Source organism: Python bivittatus, unplaced genomic scaffold, assembly GCF_059951505.1.
Source record: "Python bivittatus isolate LINGU-HERP-01145 unplaced genomic scaffold, Pbiv_v1 ctg000980_np1212, whole genome shotgun sequence".
Classification (NCBI taxonomy): Eukaryota; Metazoa; Chordata; class Lepidosauria; order Squamata; family Pythonidae; genus Python; species Python bivittatus.
Window position 1 is genome coordinate 35,580,692 of NW_028277125.1, and position 20,222 is coordinate 35,600,913.

At 36.4% G+C, this 20,222-nt stretch overlaps 1 long non-coding RNA gene across 1 annotated transcript in view; it reads right to left on the reverse strand.

Annotated features, from left to right (window-relative positions):
• Nucleotides 1-18,111, reverse strand: part of LOC148213568 (uncharacterized) — a 39,813-nt gene extending 21,702 nt beyond the window's left edge. The window contains exon 1 of the long non-coding RNA XR_015794492.1: nucleotides 18,019-18,111. This is a non-coding gene — a long non-coding RNA (uncharacterized LOC148213568). The remainder of the gene's footprint in view (nucleotides 1-18,018) is intronic.
• Between the last annotated feature and the right edge of the window lie 2,111 nt (nucleotides 18,112-20,222).

The following is a 20,222-nucleotide window of genomic DNA, read 5'->3' on the forward strand; positions in this document are numbered from 1 at the left end:
ACAGGTCTTTTGAAGTCCACCAGACTCCTTGCCTCTTGACTTTTAACTTTTCAGATAATATTTTTAAAGAGAAAGGGCAGCTGGCATGAAGCAAACTGCTAGCCTCCAGCAGCATCCTATTTATTTCCTTCATATTTATTCTATGGTGTCTACATAGGTCCTGAAAGCATATTGGAAGATCACAATGGTGAATGACTTATGCATACCATAACCACTACCACCACCACACATACACACTGGTACATAGAGATGGTGAAGATCTTGGGTATCCAGAAGGAAGAACAATTTCAGTTTATCTTCTAATAAATGGGAACTTGGTAAGGGCCATGACTACCATGGCCACACTTTTTCACCCTGCCTTAAGCCCTTGATCTGGTGTTATATCTGTTTCAACCCTTTCAATTACACATTTTGTGACAAAAGAACACTTTTTTAATCCAGCTATCAGAAGTTGCAATAAACAAAAATAGTTCTCATCCATTTAATGAAAACCATGTCTTTGGAGGATTGGGATTGCCCGATCTGAAGTGATATTTTGCAGCTGCTGTTTGGTTTGGATGAAAGAGTGGGTGCTGGTGAGGAATAAAAGAATTTTAGAACTAGAAGAGCATAACCTGAGGTTTGGATGGCATGGTTTTTTATAGTACAATAAAGTTAAGGTTAATGTAGATCTTAAAAATCTCTATATTAGAAGTGCCATATTGAGAATATGGAATAGGTATAAACCCAGATTGTGCCTGAAAATGCCTTTATGGGTTGAGACACCCTCCTCAGGGTTGAGACATCCTCCTCAGCACAGGAGCATTTTATAGGGAAGAAACAGCAGGTAAAGAGAAATGATTAACCTATCGACAGTTGTTAGAACAAGAATATGAAGAATATATGATGAAACCAAAAGACCAAGTGGTTGCAGAGAGATTTACTTTTCAATGGTTTTCATACATACAGTTAAGAGAAAGATTTACTACTTTTAGAGTAGATTTACTCCACTTCAGATGAGGCTGGCGAACTGACACCTATGCTTTGCAGGAGACATTGCAGCTGAAAGGCAGCTGGTTGTGGGATCCAGACTGCCTATAATTCTCTCTGGATAAAAGAGAGATCTTGAGATCACCCTCATGCATTCCGGACAGCTGGCTTTTTTTTTTTTTTTTTTTGGTGAGTTGGCAGCAGAAACTCTTGTTTTTGCAGCTGCTTGTGATCAGCTGGGAGTCTTGGGTTTCATCATGCTCTGAGCCGTTAATGTAGCCTTTTTAAGGACTTAAACTTCATCCAAATCTCATTTTTTAAATCACCTTGGAATTTAATTTTTTTCTTACTGTTTCTTTAAGATTGAAAAACCTTCAGAGCTGCAAGTTGGACATTCACTGGATTAGTTCTCTTCAATCTGTTTAAAAAGAAAGAAAATTAAGTGTTTCTAGCTTTGTAAGATCTTTACAAAGGGAGTTATAGTGTTGTTCTTTGGAAAGTTTTTAAACGCTGAGGATTTGGATGAAATTGATTTAAAGAAAGACTTGGAAGTTAATTAAAAAGATCCTCTCGTGTGGGAAAGAATTTTATGTTTACATTTTGACCTGATAACAAAGCCTTGAAGGTTAATCACTAGAGAGCACCAGATGGCCACCTTAAAGGAAACATTTTATAAATTGGCTCAAGAAATGCTTGGAATATTTAACCCCATACTGGAACCAAAAGTTGCTACTGAAGAAAATCAAGTTCCTTGGAAAATAACTGAAATGGATTTTAAGGTGGACTTAAAAAATATAATCTATAAGAAAGAGATGGAAATATTGGATTTACAAATAGAATTGGATTTACAAATGGAATTGGATTATCATTTGAAAAATTTAAAAAATATACAAATAATATATCAAAAGAGGTATGTGGATTACCCATAAGAGACTTATAGGAGTGGCTACATTGAAAATACATATGGACTTTGATAAAGATGGTAAGGACTTTGAGAGAAGAGACAAGAATAATAGAAAAAGACAGATGTTAGAACTTTATCTATGGGATTTCAGAATTGATGAGAGGAAGAAGAAAAAATACAAAACTAGTTTATTTGATTATGGTTGAGTAATGGGTTGTTATTTTTGGTGATGTGGTTACTTTGACTGGATAACTCTTTTTTGGAAATGTCCAACTGGGTGCAATGGATTAGTTTGTAATATCTATGTTACTATTTTTGGTATACAAATAAGGGATTATTATTTCTGGTAATGTTTAACAGTTTTTATTTTTTTGTAATGTTTAATTGTTAATTGGGATTAATAATGGCTGCTATCTTGGGTGATGATTAGTGTTAATTTTTTTATTCATTTGTAATGTTTAATTGTCAGTTGGGATTAGATTTTAATTATTAAGAGAGGGATTGGGGGATTAAATAAATATTAATTTTATCCCCTCTACCCCAGTTTTATGTGCTTTAATAGTTTTTTTATATGTAATTGTTTTTATGTATTTATTCTTTTTTAATTGTTGTACGCCACCCAGAATCATTTTGTGTGAGATGGGCGGCTATATAACTACGATAAATAAATACATAAATAATGTTTAAATGGAAAGGGGACTAAATGCTTATATTGCTAGTTATGTCTGTTAATCTTTACATCTGTTGTTGATTAATAAGGAGATCTGAGGACTTAGAGATGGGTTTACAGAAAATGGGGTGAAGTATGGAATGAAGATATATTTGGCAGTATTTTAAAAGACAGTGATAAGTTGTTAATGTGGTATATACTTGCTGGGGATGAAGGGTGAAGATGATGAAGATGATGATGATTGATGATGATGATGATTTTGGTGGATTTTTTTCTTTTTCTTTGTACTTTCTTATTTATTTTTAAATGTATTTTTGTATTTGGTTTTTGTATTAGTTTTATCTGTTTTAAATAATCTTCAATAAAATTATTTGAAAATAAGAAAGATTTAAGGTAGGTAATAGGACATTTGGAACTGAACAGTGGAAGACAATTTGAAGTTGAATTATGTACAAATGATGAACATGTAATTGCTAAAATGTATAAACTCTTGTTGAAATTTGAAAAGGAGGAAGAACAAGTGAAAGAGTGCATGACAAAATGGGCTAAGAACTTTAGTTATAATATATTGTTGGACCAGTGGGAAAACATGTGGTTGGAAGGATTGAAATTTACACTGTTATAATTTAAAAGAGAATTTTTATAAAATGATATACTGTTGATATTTGAGTCCAGAAAATTATCTAGAATGTATAAAGGTACTTTAAATTTGTGTTGGAAATGTGGACAACATGAAGGGTCATTTTATCATGCCTGGTAGACTTGTAAAAAGTCAGAAAATGTGGGTTCAAATACATACAATGATACAAAGAATTTTAAAGACTAACATTCAACTGAAACAGAACTTTTCTTGCTGAGCCTAATGGACAGACAATTAGAAAAGAGCCATGAAAGATTATTTTTATATATGATCACTGCTGCAAGACTACTATATGTGCAAAAATGGAAACACTGAAATACCCACAGTGGAGGAATGGTTGATGAAGATGATGAAACTAGAAAAGATGGCAAAATTAACTTGTTTGCTTAAATCTACATTTATTAGTGACTGGAAGCCCCTTATGGACTTTTTGCTGAAAAAAGAAAAAAATGAACTGGTGATTTATGGATGTGATGATTAGAAAGGGTAGATTATGGAAAGAAGGAAATTATGATGTAACTTTAGAGAGAGAGAAGGTAACACATAAATGTACTTACAACTGCTGTTCTGAAGATCGGAAGCCACTTCTTTATTACCTTTTCCTCTTCCTTTTTTTTTCTTTTTCTTTTCTTTTTCACTTTCTGATTACTTTTCCCTATTCTTTTCTTCAATTCAAAATCTGTATTGTTTTTATTCTGTTGAAAACTTCTTTAATAAAAATTATATTTAAAAAACTGCATCTTTAAGAATCTCTGCCCATTTGCTGCAGTTTCTAGGAGCTGCCCTAAGTAAAGAAAAGTGGTATTTAAAAAAAATAAATAAAATGGACTTACACTGTGTTCAGTTAGATAGAGAGGGAATGAGACAGACAGACAAACAGACTGCCAGTTGGGTGTAGTGGTTAAGGCACTGCTCTAGCAACCAGGAGACTGTGAATTCTAATATCACCTTAGGGACAGAGCCAGCAGAGTGATCTTGGGCCAGTCACTCTCTCTCTGCCCTAGGAAGAAGAAGGCAGGAGCAAACCACTTCCAAGATCTTGCCAAGAAAACTGCAGGGACTAGTCCAGGCAGTTGCCAGGAGTCAACACTGACTTGAAGGCACAGATACACACACACATACCCACACCCACACACACTTGATGCTATTAGAACTATCTTCTGTCTAATGCCTATTAATGTAATCTACAGCTATATTGCAAGGGAGCCAAAGCGAACGCTTTACATATACATATGCAATTAGAAATACGTATGAAATTGGTGTTTATAGTAAAGCATAAGTCTACTATATTTTAGTCGAATGGAATTTCAGCATATCCAAATGTATTTTTTCAAAATTTTTCTGAGCGTTTACAAAAACAGTGGCTGAACTGTGTCAAAAATTGACAAAGGCACAGAAGAAAATTAGCCAACTAACATGTACCATTTATAATGACTCAGAGAAGAAAGTCAATCATCAGGTTGATGTATTTTTTTTTTCTTTTTTAGAAATCTAAGGTTTGCAGCAAGCAATGTTTAGTTTGCCCCCAGATTTTGGTAAGCTTTCTTTTTTCAATTGACTTTGGAGGGATACTTTAAATTTAACTGAAGGGATATTTTGTACAATAGGGTTTGCTGTGCTCAAGAAATTTTCTAGCAATTTACCAATATATAATAATTTAGCTCAAGGGATATTGGCTTCTCTGTTCTGATGCAACAACAATCAGAAAACTATCAGACAGATATGATGACTATAGCCATTCACTTTTGTTTTATTTTTCAGAAACTAGTAACTACTTCTATATTGCCACTTAACACACAAGTTTCATTTTACTCATATTAATAGCTGTATGAGAATTATCCTCATTGTAGTTGCCTAGTGTCATCTATGGTTTATTTTATATTTCATAAATATATTTAATGGATTTGTAAGGCTAGGAAAGTAGTATGGGGCAGTTTAGAAATGTAACAAATAAATAAACTAAGCCAGTGCCTACTATTATGGTAGAAGCTCCAAGAAGGCTGATAACTGAGAGATTGGTTTAATCCATATAAAATGCTAAATCACAAATTAGCCAACCATGTTTTAGTTAGGATACTGCACAAAGGCAGTCTGAAGGGTTGGTTTTCCATTTAGCAAGCTGCATAATTTTGAAAACTGAGTTAACTGAATAAACTGTGGTTAAGTTAACCATGAAGAAATGGGTCCTCTGCACACATCCATTCAGAAAAAGCATAGAGGCCAAAATTGCACAAACGCTAACAGTTTCTCCCTCTTTGATAAAGCATCATAACAGCTTAAACATCTCCACAGGGTTCTGATACCAGCAAATTATGTAGGTTAAGGCTAAATTATATAGTATAAAAAGAAAACAAAAGAGCGGCAATATTAAAATGGTGTCCTTTTGTTTTCTCTTTATACTTGGGGACCTGATCTTAATAGAGATCTTGGCCTTAGAAGATTTCAACTTTCTTCCCAGCCATTTATCTGCAAAATTCACACTCGCTCATACATGCATTTAAAAAAAGAAAAAGAAACAATAAATATGCAGAGGGATATTTTGTGAAACAAGAGCAGGGGAAAAATTAAACCTTGCTCTTTGCACGTGTGACTTTGATCAGGATTGGCCCCATACCCTTTTTACGTTTTCTTTTAAAAAGTACAGCTGGTTGTTCCAATTTAATATATTGCACAAGTTATCCTATAGCTATGTATTGTGTGAGAACCTTTTTTTCTCCCCTGACTCTCCAGTCAGTTATTTTCACTGATTGCTACAATAGTTTTTCCTCTTCTCTCCAGCTTCTTAAAGCCCCATGATTTAGATGTTTTTAGCTGGTGATCCTTTTATGCACCTTTCCATAGACCACTGGATCTCAGAAATGGAAATCAGTTTCCAAAAGATGTTCCTTGGTGGCAAAGACATTGCTTGGGAGTCAATAAGCTATTTGAGTTTATAGAAGACATTTCAACCATATGAAATAAAGAAAAATGTCTGTAGCATAAAACAGCAGTAGTAACTATAACGGCTTGAGCAATCTGCTTTTTTTCCCTCCCCTCCCTTCTGTTAATAAGCTAATTCTTTAGGCCTCAGAATTGTTCTTATATTGTTCTCTGGGCTACTAATGCTATAGCAGAAGGCATTAGAAAGAAACAAACAATAATTGTCTTGAGGAATAATCTCTAAATACTGTTTTCACAAGGAAACATCTAATGATGATAGATTCCAATGTTAAAACTTCAATTAACTTTGCTACAGCAAGTGTTGCCTCAACTTTGCACGTGCAAAAGAAATTCAAATGTATTAATCATTCAGGGCTGATTTTTTTTAAAAAAACTGGGTAAATGAATAACAATTTCCTTTTTCCCAGTTGTGTTTTTCTTTAAAAGTGTTGCAACAATAAACATAATTGTTTTTATTGAAAGCTGCTTAAATTCCAGGCAATTGCTTTGATTCAGTGAGAAAGATTTCTGCATACCAGAGAGAGGAGGGGAGGGGTTCACCCTAGGTACAGGCAATAAGGGAGGTGCTACTGAAAACACCAGGAGGCTAGTGGCAGATACGGCGGGTTGCTGTCAGCTGTTTGGTGATCAGCAGTGGCGCAGCAGCAATGGAGAGGGGAAAATGTGCCTACAAGGCAATTTTGACTCCTGGAGACTGTTCCCTGCAGTCTTCTTGGCAGAATTTTTGGGAAATGACTTGCTATTTCCTTCTTCCTGGGGCTGAGAGAAGTGACTAACTCAAGCTCAGCTGGCTTTGTGTCTAAGGTGGGACTAGAACTCACAATATCCTGGTTTCTAGCCTGACACTGGCTCTCAGCAGGAGAGGGTTTAAAAAAATTATTTACTCCTGGATCAAATATGCTAGGTATGTTTACCGTTGTTCTGCAAATCCAATGCAATCTGGGATTTATTAATCTGCAGCAAACTGTGAAACCATTGAGACTTCATTGAGTGACCTGGATCTGTCTTTAGATACTAATGGGGAAATTCATCCTTATATGTAGCAAAAGACACACACAGCCAATTAATTCCCCATCTGGAGCTGGTAACTCTGTATGACTATAAGTGGATTACAGCCTAAAACAACTCCTGAAATTATTTGCAACATTGCTTCCTATATTGGTTTGTAAACATGTGCAGTATCCCAGGAGAGATGCTGGAAATAGGAGAGACAATCAGATAGTAGTGAGAAAACGAGGTGATAATTAATAACAAGGGATTGGTTGCATAATGATTAGGGCTGTGCAAAAGCTGTGAAGTGATGTGGCTGTGCATGCACACACATGCAGAGACAGCTGAGGACAGCTTTTGAAAGTGCTGGGAAGCCTTGTCAATTCCAAAGTGAAGTGATTTGCACACATTAATGCACAATAAAAAGCAACTCTTCTGAATATTTTGCATAGCCTAATAATAATATTTTTAGGCAGACTCCCCGAAGCTCTGAAACTTGTAAAGACTCAATAGCAGAAGTTGCTCCACTTGGAAGAATGCCTGCCTTGCATGGTTTTGACTATAGAATGTCAAATGAGAAAATACAACCAAGGTAATGCCATAGGGCATCACCCCCCCCCCAAACTTAGTGCCCTCTAGACGCGTTTGATGAAACTGGAGCTGTAATCCAACACACTAGCAAGTATCAAATTGGGAAGGCTGCTTTAGAAACTGAAAGACCACTTTGAAGCATTGCCATAATCTGATTCATCCAGAGTCTGGAAATGAAGACAAAACTTCTATGGATAAAAGTGTCCAGGTATTCTCTGAATTATCAAAAAGATTGAGAGTCAGAATCAAATCTATTTTTTTTTTTATAATGTTTTTTTTATTTTTACAACAAACACAAAACAAACATGAACAAACAAAAACATAAAAAGGCATAAAAAAGCATCTTCCATTTTATACCGTGTGTCAACCAGTTAAACTCGTTGGTGCCCCTTTCATAATCTTAAATTCTCATATCATCTATTCAAAAATATACTTGTATACTTATCAATTAACAATTATTAATCATTCATAGCTAATCTATAAAATCATATATTACAAAAAATTTTAACTTTCAATAGGATTAGTAATACATCTCCATCTATCTATTATATGTGTATATATATAATAATTAATATCAAATTTCTATTATAAAATTTCCTAATCTATTACATTACTATATTTTCTCATCTAATCATTAATAAAAACAAATCCCGTGTCATATAAAATTGCTTATCTTCTTACTCTAATTTCAAATCTCAATTTAACTCATCTCTGCACATTCCATAATTTTGAATAACTTCCTCCTGCATAAGTACTTTTTAATTTTTCCAATTCTTAAGAGTTACAATTCTAACCAATATCAGTTACAGTATCAATTACAATTCTAACCAAGTTACAGTTCTAACCAGATTTCACTACATGTTATACAATTTTTAACTATATATCTCAGATTTATACTTTATTCCAGCGCTTGCATAATTTTGAGTTCACCCTTTTCATTCAATGTCCCAAAATATCTGGCTGTTCATTCCTTTTTTCTATATTATTGGATAAGAGAAAGCAATAATAAGTGTCCTTTTGAACATTCTGCTTTTGAAGCTTCTGTCAGTTCCATCATTGTTGTATTCCCCTGATTTTCTCTTTAAACATCTGCAATAGTTTCTTTCAATATTGTTTTACTTCTTCTTTTTGTACATTCTCTTAGTACGATTTTCCATTATAATCTTGTATAATCTTTTTCTCACCCTCAGTGCCAAGAACAAATCTGTCTCTCTTCATTTATCAGTTGATTAACCCTTTTAATTCTCAGTTTATAGGCCTCACAATAATTCCGTTTAATGTTTCTGATTTCTTGTACTATTTCTTCCTTTTCCAATGATCCCGTTTTATGTTTAATTAAGTCCATTTTAGCTTTAATATCTTTTTTTTTTTTTTGAGAGTTTCTGCAGCTCTTCTTCCAATTTTTTATAGTCATCCTCAATAGTTTAAAGATCTTTTTCTGCATTGTGTTTCTCGTATAGTCTATTATCTTGATAAACCTTCATTGAGTCAAAGGATTCTTTATCTTTGTTCTTGCCAAAAATAAGAGAAAAAAAGAAGCAAAAGGAGAGAAAAAAAAAAGAAGGAAAAATAAAAAGAAAAGGAAAAGAAGGAAAAGGCTAAGCCTCTTTAAAAAAAAAATCCATCTGGGGGGAATAGAAAGCAAAGCAGAGCTTCTAGCAGAAAAGAGCTACTGCCACTAATCAAGGCTCTTGTGACTGGCTCAAACTTTCCATCTTAATGTTTTCAAAGTCGCTTTCAACTCCACTTTCTTGTTTATAGTTACGGATGGCACCTGTATAAACATGCACATCCCACTATCTTTTTAGAAAGCACAGGGTCTTTGAGCGTGCGTCACAATGAAAAAAAAAAGCACTAATTCGCGCCTCTAAATGGCAGTGCAACTTTCTTTCATTTACTTTCTCTTAACTCCACTTTCCCCATTTCAAAGTCAAAAAGATATAAATTTCTTATAACAATAAAAAAATCTTAGTAAAAAAAAAAGGCTTAAAATATAAAGTTATTGAGTATTAAAAAGAGAAAGCCAATCCAGTTAAAAATATATTTTTTTTAAAAGAAAAACATCTTGTCAATTCCACTAAAAAGGGAAAGTTGAAAAGAAAAATTTTCTCCCCCTTCTTTTTTTTAATAGGGTTCAATCTCGCCGCTTAATCCACTTTTCTTCACTTTTAAAAATCTCTTTAAGTTACTTAAGGTGTTCTCTAAGAATAGTTGAATAGTAAAAGTCCATCTCACCCAGTTGACACCCTTCTCTTCCATCTTCCTTTGGAGCTGTCCCGGCTTTCGCAGCCATTTTTGGCTGCCTCTCCTCCACCGGCTTCAAGAGCTTCTCCCCGGATCGATCTGGGACTTGCGGCGTCCCTGAGATCCGCAGGACGCGCCCTTTGCGTTCGCCATCTCTACGGGACGGCTTAGGTCCATCGGGACCGTCCAGGCGAGGAGATATCGGCTGCCATCCTGGGAGCCCAGGATCGCCCGCCGTATCGCCGCGACGCCAGCTCCGCCCCCTGAAATCTATTGAGGCCCTCCTTCTCATGGCGTGATATTTTGCCTCCATGGGATCCAGAATTTCCAGGACTTTCTGCTAGTTGACAGTTCTGAGACAACTGAGATTTCTTGAACTAATGAAATAGATGTGGAATAAGCAGCTTCCATGAGCAATGCTGCTTTGCCTGGAAATAGATATTCTCCCAAAGAAGAATGGAAGGAAATTGTCCTCTCAGTTTAATTCTCCTGACTGGAGAATAAATAAAAATAAAGGATATGGTGATGGATACTTATAAATAATACATACTACCCCACCTCTCCTGCACCCTACCCCTCCAAGAAAAGATCGAAAAGAAATTCTATCACAGCATGACATTGGAACTAAAGGGACTCTTCTAGAAGAGAAAGGCCATTTTAGGATCAATTTTAATCATTTTTAAAAGGATAAAAACAACAAGTTACATAAGCTAAACTATTCCTTTTTTTAAATTATTGCACATTTTTAATCTAGTGTAGCATACTGAGGAAGTGGGGCTGTGTCCAAACAGATATTTCAAAGTGCAACAATTAACTGTGCAAATGTTATGGAGTCTCTAAATGACCTGATCCTTATTTCATAAACTGTCTATATTTTACTTCTCTCTTGTCCATTTAGAAAGAGTGGAACTCAAGAACCAATTTGTTATTGTTATGAATACTCTACAGTGAGAAAAAGCCATCTTTTTTCTGTGGAGATATTTGCTGTGTTATCAATGACTGGTGTCCTTCCCCTTGGTTCAATCCCTTCTGCTGCTGAGTGTATGCGCCAATATTTAAATGATGTTTCTGCTGTGCTCTTCATTTGTGTATGTGTTTGGAGAGATTAAATTTCCAAAAGAGTGTCCAGCATGGTGAATAATAGGAACTTTATTTCCCAGGGACTGGCACAGTAAGATAAATGTCTGTAGTACAGTCAGGGAAAGAGCACTAAGAAAACATATGAGTTTCTTCTATATGCTTGGCAAGAAAACTTACAATTAACAGGTATAATACAAATCAAGCCAAGGTGAGTTCAGCTGTTATTAGGTAAGATAAAGTTCTTAATAACTTCATTGGACATGATAGCTCTTCAGTTCAGGAACATGACTCAGTGGTCAAGTACAAACAGAAGCTCTCACATTAAATCTCTAGAATACCTAGTTAATTAGCCTTGGAGTCTAAGCCAAATACTTCAAGTATATCTCTCCTGGACAGAATAGACCATTGATTGATTGACTGATTGATTGAGCCTTTGAGTCAGTGTTGACTCTGGTGACTGCTTAATAATAACAGTAACAATAACAACAATGACAGGTGAAGAAGAAAATAAGGCATTACAAGAATATCTGAAGGACAGTGAAGAAGATGCACCGAAGCTAATACCCCATGAAGGCTTACTGAATACCAAAGAGACCAAATTGGCCTACAAGAAAGACCAAATGAAGAATAGAATAGAGACATGGCAAGGCAAAGTATTACATGGGCAGTACACAAAAAAGACCTAGCAGGCAAAGCAGATAAAAACAAGACCCGGCAATGGCTAAGAGCAGGAAAGTTGAAGAAAGAGACGGGGGACTAATTGTGGCTACACAAGACCAAGCCTTAAGAGCAAATGCATACAAAGCCAGAATTGAGAAGACAGCAACAGACAGCAAATGCCACCTCTGCAAAGAAGCTAAAGAAACAGTGGACCACCTAGTTAGCTGCTGCAAGAAGATCGCACAGAGTGACCAGAAGCAACGGCATGACAAAGTAGAATAACGGTGCATTGAAGTATCTGCAAGAAATACCATTTGTCTGCAAGCAAGAACTGGTGGGTCCACAAAACAGATAAAGTAATGGAACATGAAGAAGCTAAAGTGCTCTGGGACTTTAAAATTCAAAGAGGCAAGTCCCAGAGCACTTTAGCTTCTTCATGTTCTTTTACTTTATCTGTTTTGTGGACCCACCAGTTCTTGCTTGCAGACAAATTGATTTAGCAATTTCTTATCAACAATTGTTAAATGAGACTTAACAATTGTTGATGAGAAAGACAAAAAAGTCTGGATAGTGGACATTGCAATACCTGGAGACAGCAGAAGAGAAGAGAAAGAACTGGAGAAAATCACAAGATACAAAGACCTGCAAATAGAAATAGAAAGAAAGACTATGGCAAAAGAAAGCAAAGATAGTACCAATAGTAATAGGCGCCTTGGGTGCATTCCCAAAACTTCTGGACTACCACTTAAAGACCATCAGCATTGACAAAATCATCATCAGTCAAAAGGCAGCTTTACTTGGAACAGCTTACATCCTGTGACAATACCTTTAACACCATCAAACAACAACATCTCCTATGCCGGGTCCTTGGGAAGGACTCAATAGGTAGATAAGAATGCCAAATCCAGTCTAAACATCTGGCTGACTGTACAACCAACAATAATACATCTGATCAATGTAAGATTATTTCCTATGCTTGCTACCAAACTATTTAATGTTTACATGATTGTCAAATTGGTTATGTTTGTTTCTAGGCAAAATTTGCTTTAAAACATTCAATTTTCTAATGAGATATAATGTTGCAATAATATAGGAATAAAAACAACTGAAGAAACACTACCAATAGTGTTTGGAACAACCTCAATCATTTTTCATTTTGAACATGCATGGGTTGCCCTGAAAACAAGACAAGTAATAATGCCTGGAAAAAAATGCTCCTTCAAAATCCTTTTCAGCATGAAATGTGTCAATATAGGAAGGAGTAGTCTTAATACAAATACTTGCCAATTAGACAGTTGCACTTAAGAAAGGAATGTCGATTCCGAACAGTACAGAATCCTTTGAAAACAAAGACCGACTACATTGTTCAAGCAATAAAGATTACTGTCACGTTTGAAAATGTATGTGCTGCTGGAATTCCAATAAGATCAGTGTGGCTGCAGGACATCACAATGTGCCATACTATTAGGCGACACATTCAAAGAGGAGTTTATCAGATATTCTGCTTCAAATGCCAAAGATTTTTGGCACTGAATTCTTTGAATCCTGACTTGGGGAGAGACAGTTTGCTGCTTCACTTTAAGCAGCAAAATCTGTTGGCCCAACCCTGCTGGCTACTGTTATTTTTATGATAACATGTCAAAATCCCACCACATTAAGTACTGAGCTATTCAGTCCAGCAACCTGTTTCTCAAACATTATAATCCACGTGTAAATTATGAAGGGAATAGCTCTCCTCAGCCATTTTCCCCTAGACTCTGCTTCTGCCTCTTGAACTTGTAGATCCTATTTAAACATTAGGGGTCATAGTCAACACTATAATGATCTTAGGCTCACTTGATGAAACTTCCAAACATGCTTCTTAAAAGTAACTTCAGGCATACATGAAACCAGAATTCTTTGAGGTAGCACATATGCCTGTGCCATTTGGTCAAAATGAAAAAAAAACCTTTGAAAGGGCCTGATATGCTATGCGTGCAAGTTTTCAACTCTAGTTTGTCAGACATGTATTTCTTTTAAACTCTAAGAAAGAATAACTGTTTGTATTGGATCCCAGTATTGGCTTCTTACAGTGGATGTACAAGAAAAAGTGGTTCCTTGTAGTTAAGTGAAAAGAACAAGTAACATGGCTAATTTTCAGAGTCCAGTGATTTGGTATGCCTTATTAAAGAATTTTGGAAATGTTGGTTTTCAAATACATGTCTATTATTTTGACATAACCTATCACAGTATTCTGTGTTTCAAAAAAAAAAAAAACTTTAATTCTATTCTTCTTTCATTCCCTCTTTTTATAATTTTTTCCCCCTCTCCTAGAGTGGGTATATTTTTTGCCCATACTGTCATCCCTTATTATGTTGGACATAAAACTGAGCAGACTGATATAGCCAAATCTACCAAGCTATCGTTTTTCATCCTGCTGACAAGCAAGCTGCTGGCAAGGCAAGTTTGGATTTCAGTGAGCCTTCCGCTTTAACACTCACAAGGTATGTTGCTAATTCTGAACAACAACTACTTTCTTCTTCAATTGTCATGAGCAGCTAAGGTTGTGTTTGATCAGTGATGCTGGCAATCACTGAAACTGGAAGGCCAGAAGCTTAATGGAATATTCTGGTTCATATGATGTATAATTAGCACAGGCATAGCTTGGAGATATATGATGCAGTCCCATACTCAGGCTAAGCAGGTGTGGTCTGAGCAATCCCTAAGTAGAAGGCTACATATGATCAATATTAATATTGCCTACAGGTTTCTCATGGAAGAGAGATAGAATATATAAAGAGGAGACAGACAGACAGAAATTTACTTCTTCAGGCATCCATCAAAAGAACAAATGGGGAGGGGTTGCAGACATATGATCTAACCCTTTTACCTCCTCCCTCCTCAGATGTATATGAAAGGGGGTTGTAATCATGTAGTTGATTTAGCTGCCTGAAGAGAAGGATATATGGTACCTTTCCCCTCTCATATACAGAAACCAAAACAAGGGACAGCTGGGTTTTTCCCAATACCAGAAACAGAATAAAAGCTGTATCACATGTAAAGGAAATAATATGCCTTTCTGGATGCAAAATTCATTACAATTCTGACCCTAATACAGGGTCCAATTTTGGCCCTAACACAGTTACAGTGTTCCATGAATCGAGAACTTTGAAGGATAAACACAACTTTCCTACAGACTTTCATTGTCAATCTGAGGTGTTAAGGAGGATAAAGTATGTCTCATCTCCTATCCATTCATTCTTTTGAACAAATATCTGGAGAAGGCTAGTAATGTTTGAGAACTCAATCATAAAAATATTTTTGGATCTGGCCTTAATCTGACTGGTCACTGCATTCATCAGTGTGAAACCTTTAGTGCAGATTTAGGGCCTTATTCATGCTTTTTATAAAACTGAATTCATGCAACTATTCTATGTTTGAAAACTAGATATGAAAGCTAAGTAAACCAACAAATTTCGCACGCCTACTCCACATGAGCTACTAATTATATGCCCCAAATCAAGCTCACCTGAGCCTCCTAACCTTAATATTCACATGGCAGTAGTTTCTGACCTCAAATAAGCATTCCAGAGATGAGACTGTCAAAGTAATAATCATTTTTGTCAGGCAGTAAGTACTGCTATTTTCATGCAAAGAGATAACCATGCTTTAAACAGCACTTGGCCTTCAATTTGCCTCCTCCATAATCTCACAGGACTTATAGCACATGTCAGGTGTTTCTGCCAGAGCTGAATGTGGCCACAAGACTTCAAAGTATAGATTTTAGATGATTGAGTGTTGGGTTTAAGCCTCTTGGAAAGAAGCCCATTAATCTAAAAAGTCTGAGTCAAAATTTAAATGAGCTTTAAACCTATCATTGGAAACAGGACAATACCAGGTGCTCAATACCCCCCCCCCCATATATATATATACAAACACACACACACAAACACACCCCATACCAGTTTTTCACAACCCGATGTGTTGGATTCTGTGCTATCTGGAGCTGATTTTGCCATGCTAATTTTTCCCATCCAGGTACATTTAAATTAATGCTATCTTTCAGTCTTAGCTACAGTGAAACAGCTATCTTTAATTTGCTTGTTGCTGCAAAATGCATGGAGTCTACAAATGTCAGGTTCAGCCCAAGAACAACAATGAGGCAATCCAGTCCAGTATAGTTCCTTTATTAGCTTGCACCTAACAGACAGAATCTTGCCAGACTAAACCTATGCTAAAGCAACTAGTGGATATACCCCATGAGACTCTAGGGAGGGGCTGGCCTCATCCTCTTTGTCTTCCCACGGTCTTGTTGCAGGCTGAGAAAGCGCTTACTCTGGAATGTCCCCCCTCCCTCATGATAACCTTGATCCTCCATGCCAGTAACCTCCTCGCACATGCCTTCCATTACAACAAGGTTGTCATATAGTCTTCTATAATATTTCATAAAATTTAGGATACATGATAATACATTTTGGAATTACATTACGAACTAAGAGCATATGTGATTGGACTGAAACCTGGTGGATTAGAACTTCTTCTGAATGATCTATTATTATTGTCAAATCATTTTCATTTGGAGTACATTCAAATGCTGTGATGTCTCTGTATCTACAAAGATCAGAATCATGCAAGCCATGGTATTCCCTGTGACACTCAATGGAAGCAAAAGTTGGACTTTGAAGAAGCAGGATAGGAAGAGTATTGACGCTTTTTAACTTTGGTGTTGGAGCAGACTCTTGAGAATACCATGGACAGCCAAGAAAACAAACAAATGGATCATCAAACAAATCAATCCAGAGTTCTCACTTGAGGCACAAATGACCAGGCTCAAATTATCCTACTTCAGACACTTTATACAAAGACCTAGATATCTGGAAAATCTTCTAATACTGGGAAAGGTAGAATGAAAGAGAAGAAGAGGATGACCAACATCAAGGTGGGTGAACTTAGTTACAGTGGCTATGAGTGCAATGTTGGAAGAACTGAAAGACTAGGTTAGGGATAGATCATCATGGAGAAAATCTATAGATGTGGTCACTAGGACTTGATGACACATAATCAAATCTGTCAAAACTGGCAGTAGTTACATTCAGAGGATATGTATTAGATTTATACTGGACCATCTTTGTATATTTGGAGGAGTAAGTATCTTTTCTGTCCTCAAATTATGGACAATATGATTGAAAACAGCCTATACTGGCTCCCTTATTAATTTTGTCCACTCCTGTTTTGTGTGTTTTTACAGTTTTTATGTGTAATTGTTTTTATGTATTTATTTTTTAATTGTTGTACGCCGCCCAGGGTCACCTTCTGTGAGATGGGCAGTTATATAAATATGATAAATAAATACATAAAAATACTTCACACAAATCTTCTAATAGATTATCTAACCCATAAGTACTCCCATAAGCAGGAGAATAGATTGTGTTTGGATCTGCATGCCATTTCTCTGTAGAGTATTGGTTTGGTCCTAAGTATAATTTTATCTATCTATCTATCTATCTATCTATCTATCTATCTATCTATCTATCTATCTATCTATCTATTGAATTTGTCATCGCCCTTCTCATTAAATGACTCTGGGCGGTTTACAAAACAATTAAAATCAATTAAAATTACAATATTACAATAATAAATACTAAATAAAAAGATCTAAAATAATTGGTGTTCACTCAGGGAGCATCATCGAGGCACTAGCCACCCCCAGGATTGGGTAGAGTTCTTATCCCCTCATGCAAGCTGGCAGAGCCAGGTCTTCAATTTTTTTCTGGAAGGCCAGTAGAGTAGGGGCCTGCCGCACCTCTTTGGGGAGAATGTTCCAAAGGGCGGGAGCAACGGCAGAGAAGGCTCTCCTCCTGGGCCCCTCCAGTTGACATTCTCTCACTGACGGGACCTGCAACATGCCCTCTCTGCCTGACTGGGGGGATGGGTTGATGTGATGGGAGTAAGACGGTCCCTCAGGTAACCTGGACCCATGCCATGTAGGACTTTAAAGGTGATAACCAACACTTTGAATTAGACTTGGAAGCAGACTGGAACCCTATGCAGTCCATATAGCAAAGGTGTTGTATGTGCCTTTCTTAGGGCACTCAAAACTATCCACGTGGCCGCATTTTGGACCAGCTGTAGCTTCCGGATACTCTTCAAAGGTAGCCCTATGTAGAGTGCATTGCAATAGTCTAGCCAAGAGATGACCACAGCATGAGTGACTGACCAGAGAGCCTCCTGATCTAGGAAGGGGCATAACTGGCATACCACACAAAGGTGGGCAAAGGCTCTCCTGGCCACCACTGCCACCTGCACCTCGAGCAGGAGTCGTGATTCCAGGAGGACCCCCAGATTACTCACCGGGTCTGTCCAGGGCAGCGCAACCCTGTCCAAAACTGAAGATGGTAAATCCTTGGATACAGAGGGGCCTCCAATCCATAGCCACTCCATCTTACCAGGGTTCAGCTGAATAGAAAAACAAAACAATAGAATGACACAAATAGCAGCCATCGAGAAACACAATTTCCCATCAGTCAGTGTATGGGGGCGGGGAGGGTTGTAAGGGATGCATGCATAACCATTGATTCCATCCATAGGTCATTTTAATTATGTATAATGAACCTTGACATTCTGAAATCATTCTCTTCATTCAGATTCATTGTTGGCATGCTGAAATGGTTCCCCTTTCCTTTTGTGATATATTAATATTATACATGTGTTGGGGGGAGAGAAATAAACACATTTATATGGGAAATAAATTGTGCTATGAAAATGATTGTATGGGAGTGATTGTAGAGCAGCTTTACATATAGTCAGCAAGTTGAAGAACAATAAAAGGAAGGAAAATTATGGATCTTGGATAAGAGCAATTATTTTAAGAGCACCAATTGATTTTTTTTTTTTTTTGGTTAGTACATAGAAAATATGGGAACTTTAAAGTGAAATTGCAGAATGGGAATGATTTTTCTGAAAGCAATTCACTTTATATCACTGATGGTCCTCCACCTAATTCTTAGGTCACTCTAGCAGTAGAATATGCTTCCCAGAGAAGACATGAATTTTCCTTTTGCAGGGGTGGGGGATGTTTCAACTGAATTTTGTAGAAGAAAAAAAGAAGAGATGAACCATATTGGATCATATCAAATGTCTATATTAAGTATGATACAATATGACAAACCAGATGTTGTTGGCTAACCAAATAAATATGAAAAGATGTGAGTACAGTAAAACAACCATTCCCTTCCCCATCTACCCCCTGCAACTAGAACTGAGAGATCTGTTGCCTCACATACTGGAACACATGCAATCACCATGACCAGCTGCCAGTCTTCTCCAACTTGTGGGTCCTCCAGAAACATACATTTCAACATTCAGAATTCTTGACAATGGTCATGGTGGTTGGAGAATTCTAGGAATTGAAGTCCACGCATCTGAAAAGTGGTGTGATTGGGGAAAGTTCTATGAATTGTCTAATCTAATTTTAAAGTTGTCCAGGTGGCAGCTATCACTAGTTCTCTAGACAGTGTATTCCAGTGTGGCCAAACTTGGCCACTTTAAGATGAGTGGACTTCAACTCCCAGAATTCCCCAGCTGGCCAAGTTTGGACAACACTGGTGTATTCCATTCACATTGGGTAAAACAGTACTTGTTTTTATCTCTTCCCTATCTCCCACTAGTTAGCTTTATTCAGGTTCCAGAATAGAGAGATGAAGAAAAACTTCACTATATTAATTTTCTCCATCTCATAATGTAATTTTATAAAGCTTTATCATGTTCATCTTTACAAAAATTTAAAATGTTTTCTGTAGCCAGTTGATCAGCCTGGTTATTTTCTCTGTATCTTGTTTAGCTTTATTTATATTTTTGAGATATGTATTCAGAATAGTAAACTACAGTCTAAACATAGTTATATCATAATTTGTATGAAAACATTGTGAGATGATTCCCAATATGGAACTTGCCTTTTTTTCTTAGCAGTTGCATAGTGGGCTCTAGGGTTTTTAAAAAATTAATTAATTAATTAAACCAACCAAAAAAAATATAAAAGGGAAACAAGATATATCAGCTACAATAACAATTTTCTTTTCTTTTCTTTTCTTCTTTTTTTTGCCCCTTCTTATATTGTGAGTCAATCAAAATCATTTGGAATCAGGTGGTGCCTAAATCGAATAACTTACATTAAATTAAATCTTACTATCCACCTCCAAGTATAGGTAATTTAAGAACAAGTTAACTAACATTCTTCACCTTCTTTAACTTCCTTTCTTTCTCAGACAAAATCCCATCTACAGTAGACTAACGAGAAATCCATTGGGGTCTTGAGCACAAATAGTCTGCATTGTTATGAATAAGTAAAGTAGAGGAACTCCTTCCTTGTATGTCTCAGCCACTTCTCAGCTGCTGGATAAGCCTAACTATCTAAAAAGGCAACTATGAACTACTTCAAATTCTAACAGCTTTTCAGAAAACATCCAATTTTATGACTACTTTTAGCATAATCTTTTGCTATAGGGTACTGTAATTCAGCCTCCCTTTTGCATTTCTGATATCAGATGCAGTTTAAC